Here is a 7,742-nt window from a genome sequence, read left to right on the forward strand (position 1 = left end):
GATTTCGCAAGTGTTGCAGCTGGCCTAAGTTCAATGAACCTTGCGTTCAACCTTGGACCCTCAACGGATTGGAGCTTGGACTTCCCACGGTGCGACGTCTGAAAAACGTGCACTTCGGCAGCCATCTTTTCCAATCAGCGCACGAGATTCGCCACACCCACTGGATGCTGTAGCCCAGCCTACTTTTTTGCCGACTATTTAATGTTCGCAATTTTGTATGTTTGTGTTCTTTCTGTTTCGACTTTTATCCCAACTTGAGGCTTTGTAGCCGTCGCGATTGGGTGTTTTAAATAAAAGTTTTTTTTTAATTCAGAAAGCATCCAGAGTTTCATTTTTTATTTTCAATTTTACTTTCAGTTTCAATCTTATTTTCAGTTTTGGAACGTTTCGAGTGGACTCTTTTAGCGTGTTTTAAGTGTTGGTGATCTAAAAAGCGTTGCCTTTTCCTAAGGCTTGTACATTTTTTTCACTTTACATTTTTTGTTGGATCTGTTTTGTTCTCTGCCACCTTTTAGTTATGGCGACTAACAAATCCAACCTGGATCTTCTGCTTAGCGAGGCGAGTTTATCGAAAGGCTTTGGCCTTTTTCTGAGACGGTCTGCGGGTAATAAGCATCAGCTGTTTTACCATTGCCAGCCCAGTTCCAGTGGAGCGATTGATATTTCTATCGATCAGCACACCTTTCTCGTCCTGCCGTTGAAGACCAAGCGCTTCCCGAAGACGTACCATCGCATCATTGCTTCGACACGCTCTTGGCGAGCCCTAGCCAACAATTGGGAAGCCGTTCTTGCTGCTCCCGTTCTAAGTGAATGTGATGATATTGCTCTGAGTCCGTCATGGAAAATTGAACTTGTGCCTTCATCAAGCGATTTCCCCAATGATGACGATTTTTTCACATCTGGAAGAATTCCAGCTGAAAAGATCGTCCAGTTATTGACGGATCAATCGATTGGTGAGGACCTTTGCTTGATTCCCCATCACCTCTACCTCCCGTTCCACTTTCTACACTGGTCTTCGTCCAAGACGTGATGCTTGTTCTGCTCAGCCCACGGTGCCGAAAAATTTAATTGATGTCATCCCATCACCTCCGACGTCCGGTGTTACCACCGATACTTCGGTCCATTGTTTATCACGCATGATTGCTGATTACAATGTGATTTTTCACGCGCGTCAGCGCCACGCCCTGCTGTTAGCCGACGGAAGACCACCATTGGTCCCTCTACCGAGGGCTTTCCAGGTCCCAACCATGCACCACATAGCGACTGAAGACCTCAACAATAAATTGAACGCCACTATGACCAAATGCGCCCAAGAATTGAGCACGCTTCTCATCGAAGCCGAGGAGGTAGCACTCGAGGGCATTTTGGCCGAAGTGGCCGATACTTTGGTGGACTGGACACCAAATGAAGAAGAATTTAAAGCCATCGTTGATTACAAGAATCTTCGATTAAAAAATTTGGCCGAGTACAAAGATGGCGGCGGGCCTTTGGAATTTTACCATCTCGAAAATTCCAATGGCCGCCCAACTATTCAGCCATCTTCGGCCCCATTCAAGGACCATACGGCCGCTCACCGCACCACAAAGAAGAAAGACTTACCGGATCAACCCGCACCAGGTCAACCCGCTCAACCCGTTCAACCTGTTTCATCGCCGGCGCCCACCAAGGCCCCAGAGGTTCTTCCTGTTACCCTGGTCAACCTAGAGCCTACTCCTGAAGCCCTAGAGTCAGATTCATAATTTACCTGAACCAAACAAATCGACGGTGACGTCTCTTCACATGTGCCGTAACGAGAGCAGTCCATCTCGAAGTTACGACCGACCAGGAGTTTTCCACGTTCATCTTCGCGCTGAGACGATTCTTTGCGCGGAGAGAGTACGCTCTACTCCGATAATGCAAGAACGTTCACGTTGGCCGCTAAGTACCTGAGAGCAGCGTACAGAGACAGCAGGGTGTTTAACACGCTGGTTGATCTCAACATAAAGTGGAGTTTTTCACCGTGTCCAGCCCCTTGGTGGGGTGGATTCTGGGAAAGAATCGTGCAGACCGTTAAACGGCTGCTGTATAAAACGTACGGGAGCGATTGTATGGAAAACGATCTATTCCAGACGGTGTTGACTGGGATAGAGGACACGATCAACACGAGACCGTTGACATACGTGGCAGAAGATGATATGGAGCCGCTAACGCCCAAACAATTGGTGACAGGCTATCGGCAACAGCAGCATCACCCAGTCGATGACGAGGAGAGAGAATACTCGGACCGGGTGACGCTGACAAAGAGAGAGAGGATCAGGAGAACCCTGGTGGCTCAATGGTGGAAGGATTTCTACACGGAATATGTGATGGATTTGGAGCAATTTCACTGCCCAACCCTAGGGCACGTCAAGGAGATTGAGTTGGGACAAGTCGTGTTGATTCACAATGAGTCGGCCAAAAGAACAAGATGGAAGTTTGGGAGACTAGTAAAACTAATCCCCGGTAATGACGGAAAGACGAGGCGTGTGAACGTGCTCATCGCAGATAAATTCAGAGGCAAAGGGTCGATCATGATAACGAGAGACCCAAAGAGTTTATATCCGTTGGAGCTCCACGCGGGCCAGATAGATGATGACCATCGGAACACCGGACCTTACGAGGACAGTGAGCTTTCGCGAACTCAGTTAGACCAAGGTTTAACGGGGGGAGTGTCGGAAATTCCGACGGACGAAGCTCACAGCCCTCGTCCGGGTGACAACCCTTTCGCCGAAGCAGGCTAGACTCAGACGAGTCCTCCTCGGTGGAGTGCCGCGCTACCGAGGGTAAGGAAGTCCATTAGCGGAAGCAAGCGACTTAAGACGGCCTACGGCTCGCAAGAGCCGTAGATAGGAGGCTGGAGCGCAAGACTGTGTTATTGGAACTGCCTGAGAGCTTTTCCATATAAATGGAGACACCTGTTGAGGGTAAAAGGAACGACTTGAGGGTTCAACTCATTGAGGCGGAGCCTGCAGAGTTCATCCCGCCAGAATATAGGTTTAGTTCCCACAGGGTTATCGGGCAGTTTACTGATCGATAGCCGGCAATCATCAGCAGCGGTGCCTTCTATTCCAGGATCGGACGCTCGGACAAATTAGACAACGGTGTAGTTTTCCGTGTATATAAGGGGCCGTCGAGCCATGCTAATACACTCACTTTTCTTAACCGAACTGTCGCGTCAAGTCTATTTATTTGCAAACCCGTTCCTTTTGCAGATAAGTCCGAAGCCCTCCTGCCACCGTCTCCTTTAGCCTGCCAGCCGCCTGCCGTGACGTGCAAGCCTGTGACCGAGCCAGACCCACGGAGCCTTCACTTCACCGCTACTAAGAGTAATACTCTGCGACCGTATCCTCTGTTGAGCCCGACAAGACCCAACAGAATCAGACCTTGCTCTAGCCCGATAAGGCGAACAGCAGTTCCCGGACTTACAAGCGCTAGCCGACAAAGGCGACCGCAGTAGTCTTCGAAATAGTGCTACGGCACTTGAGATAAGTTTAACCGTAGCAAGGACAAACAGTCTGGCAGGCTTACCACCGTTAAACCCGACTGACCCTCTGCGCCAGCAGTAACTGGCCTTACGGGATACAAATCCTGAAACCATCCACTCTATTCAACATCCAGTGACTATAGAAAATCCCCCAAAACATGAAAAAATCGAAACACCCCCGCACTTAAACTAGCAACAGAGCATATAACACTCGCTGGTATCGATCCTTTCAAAGAAATCCTGCAGTAAACCCAACACGCTGGGCAACCAAGGCAAAAACCACAAACAGAACTCAAATTCTCCCCTATGTAAAAAAAAAAGAGCAAATCAAACTAAGCTGCTGCTGAACTCCTTAACCAAGAACTAGAATGCAATCTTAGGCCAACAAGAAGGGCTTACATCAATAAATCAGCTAAAGAAGATAAAAAAAACCTTATGCGGTATACATAATGAGGGAAGGGACATCAGAGGGAGGGGAATGTTTACAGCAGAAATTTATGTCATCCTGAGAGCTATGGAAATCACATAGTGCCAAAATGACTTGACTGAGGTATTGGCCATATTTACAGACTCAAAGTCAGTGGTACAAGCTCTAAAATCCCTCAATATCGGGAACCACCAGATAATCTATAAAATAATAAATGCCGCAGAAAATTAAGGAAGCTTAGCCACCAAAACAACACTATACTGGATACCTAGTGTAAGAGTAAGAGAACATAGGCCGTTTATTTATATCCCGGTACAAGTATACACAAGATGCGAGCACGGGCAAATCTAAGCTCAATAGCGAAAAGGAGGTTTTTTTTAAACACTTAAGTAGCAACAGTTGCAAACGCCATGGGAGAAATCATCAACACGCCTAGGCGGTAGAGACAGAAGTGGGTGTGGTGAGAGAGTAACATACTACGCGCCATCAGTAACTACGGGTCATGGTGAGTTACCGCTAAGCGCAATAAGAGCGGCTAAAATCGTATGCGTGGTGACGTAGTGTGTGCACTGTGCGTCACTTCAACTTCAGGACTACGGCAAGTTGCCGTCAAGCATAATGAAAGCAGTTTCAACCTACTTCATTCCTTCCCCCTATCCAAAGAGGATGTTGATCTTCCATCTCCTTCACTGAATAGAGATTACATACTGAACACTTGCATATATAAACATCCGATTTTTTTGTTTTCGTCAAGAATAGTATCACTGTTTACACAAAATTGTTTAATCTTAGGGAACACTGTTACATAGATATTTGTGTTAAGAACTAAGCTTCTTCCATATTGTTGCGGTGATTGAAACTATGGACTCGGTTGTCATGTCCGGCGATCTTTTTATCGGAGATTTCCCGCAATATAATCTGAGATGTCCAGCAGTCTTGTCGGTAGAGATTTCCTTCCATAGCAGCTGTTCCCAAAAAGCATAAATTCCCGTGTGTTTCTAATGAAGCTGAGAAATACAACATACACCTAATTATGGTTGCCGATCTCAGTTACTATAGATAGATGCGATAGTGCTCTACCGCTACGTGGCACTCTATTAGAGTTCTTCTATACGTACAGTATCCTGCACAAAAATCCGACTACCGATTCAAATGTTGAAAGCCATCTTTTGGCGGGGTAACGCGTTTATTTTTTATTTTTTTTTAATAGGTAGTGTAGACGGGGTGAGGAGATGACAGGGCAGGGTTGGGAAAGTCTACATCTTGCTTTTTTTCTTCAGGGCAAGTAACAGGTCAGGTCATTTATGAATCCCTCAGGGGGTGTGTTTTTTTAAGCGACAGTTGGAAATGTTGAGCTAAGGCTTTGAAACATTCCTTAATCAAAAAAATTAGCTAGCTGTTTGTGCGTGGTTTCGTAGATACCGCTGGCATATGTGTAGAGGTTCCGGCTAGAACGCCGGAGACCGGTGTTCGATTCCTGATATGAAATTGCATAATATAGGATATCTATATGAAAATTTTCGTTCTTTGGGTATGTTAATTGCTTAAGAAAGAAGAAAATTTTTATTTTTTTGTAAGATATAATGTTAAATAATTTAAACAAATCAAAATTTTCTTTGTTCTTAAGCAAATTACATTCCCAACGAACGAAGATTTTCATGAATATACCACAAATTTTGGTGTCTGGGCAGGAGCGACTAGCAGTATTTGGGCAGGAGCGACTTGCCGGTTTTGAGCAGGAGCCACTTGCAGTTTTGGTGCAGTAGCCACTGGCAGTTTTTTAGCAAGTGCAGAATTAGTTTTTTCCTGTCCGTTATAAGCTCATCAACAAGAGCAGCTCCAAAGCAATTTTCTCCTAAATTGTTGGATCCAAAAGGGTTCATGAGCTAAAGGTTGTTGCAGGAACGTTATTGGCATCTCGGACAAAGTCATCAAACAATGGTTAAATATGAAAAATTCTATGCATTAATAATCGTCTTAATAAAGAACCAAACATAAGCAGTTGATACTCATAATAGACAAAACTGGCTGGTACAGCTTCAAACTCCCTTCCTTCTCTATCTTTCAGAGGATCCTCTGAGTTGAGATTATTTTTCTCTATGTCTTGTTGAAGCTCTGCAGCAGGAATGTCCAGAAATTGCAGATCACCCTGCTATTCCCATGGCTTACCACTGTGTCACATTCTATAAAGATTAATTAACAAATGCCTGTTCGGATTCGATTCAAGTGTGTTAGGTGAAATTTTGAGGGAATTTATTAAAGATTTGAAAACTTTTGATTTTACGTGTTTTTGATGCAAGTGGCTAAACAAAAACCATTCCATGAAAAAGCGTGGTTCTTCCAAATTTTCCAATTCCACAAATTATTCGGGTTTTATTCCATCCAGGGGACCACTAATCAGAAAATTTCGGGGAAATTATGTTGGAGATAGACGAGTATATGAGAGATGGATTCAACATAACTAGGCTTCTGTCTGAGACAGGCTTCTACATTTATTGTAGGATACATGAGAACATAGTTGTAGTCTTCTTCAACACACGAATAAACATTGAAGAGAAACATAGAATTAATTACCTGAGTATACAATACTCGATGACAAGAACTGAATGTAACTGTAGAAATGACTGGCTTCAGTGGAGTGAATAATTAACACAGTTTTACACAATGTGAGCAAAACGAAAATGAGAGAGACTTCAGCGTGGTGTTAGCGTGGTGCTAGCTTGGAGCAGAACTTAAAAAAATGGCTGCTGGGATGTCTTGGGCCTATGATGTATGGAAGAGAAGGCCGAGGCATCCGTCATTAGTATGTGCTGCCATCTGTCAGGTGCTGCCATCTATTGTTGACATGTTGTATATATTCCTACAAATTATACCCACACATGATGCATTGTATTAACAACCCAAAAATTTAAAAAAAATACAACAATTTTGCTTTTTCCCACTTACTTGGGGGTTGCTAAGGCTTACCCCAAAAGACTAAAATCCTTTTTTGCTGTGTAATCCTTTGTGCGAATTTTTTCATTTAGCGTGTAAATTAAACTTACAATGAGAGCATCTCCATCTTGGGCCAGCTGCCTCGTCTATGGATATCAAAGAAAAATAGTTACAATGTATTGCACAGGCTAACTAGTGGTAAACTTACCATAAATTCCTTACATCTTCTTTTTTTATTTGATGAGTATTTTACAACGAAACGGCTGGTCTTCATGACTCCTAATTTCTCACATTTTTTATGCTTTGGCACACCCTTATTATCCGTATTTTTTTTAGAAGATGAAGGCTCTTCCTCGTCTTTTTCGCTAAGATAACCTGAAATATATTCATGCTAGCCATTCTTGCGTTGATTTAAATTTCTTTTAACGGAACAGTATGGCCATGAACATCAAGAGATGGCGTTTACAGCCAGCAACTCCCATTAGGATAACGACGCTTCAGATTTGAAATAGCGATTCAATGCGGAACTACGGCCATGTTGGTAGAGATGATCTGCAATGGCTGATTGAAATCCAAAAGGACTGTCGGATTGCTCAGCTTTCACGGCTGGCCCAGTTTTTACGGCCGGCTCAGCTTCCACGGCCGGCTCAGCTTCCACGGCCGGTTCAGCTTCCACAGCCGACTCAGCCTCAACGGCCGGCTCCACCTAGTCAGACAGCAAAGCCACGCAGTAAAGCACAGCCTTGCCGTCCGGCTACGCCTTCCCAATTGAATTACGGTGACGGGATTTTCTACGATGTATACATTAATTTAAATTGCGAAAAAACAATGAATAAAATATTAATACCTTCTTTCATTAGGAAGATACTCGTAAATAAG

At 44.2% G+C, this 7,742-nt stretch overlaps 1 long non-coding RNA gene across 1 annotated transcript; it reads right to left on the bottom strand.

Annotated features, from left to right (window-relative positions):
• Positions 1-4,209: 4,209 nt before the first annotated feature.
• LOC116916600 lies at positions 4,210-6,695 on the bottom strand. Its single transcript, XR_006643490.1, has 4 exons — positions 6,504-6,695; positions 6,214-6,322; positions 5,598-6,136; positions 4,210-5,406 (listed from the first exon to the last, which is right to left on the bottom strand). It is a non-coding gene; the product is annotated as an uncharacterized LOC116916600 (long non-coding RNA).
• Between the last annotated feature and the right edge of the window lie 1,047 nt (positions 6,696-7,742).

This window comes from Daphnia magna, linkage group LG2 (genome assembly GCF_020631705.1).
Source record: "Daphnia magna isolate NIES linkage group LG2, ASM2063170v1.1, whole genome shotgun sequence".
Lineage (NCBI taxonomy): Eukaryota > Metazoa > Arthropoda > Branchiopoda > Diplostraca > Daphniidae > Daphnia > Daphnia magna.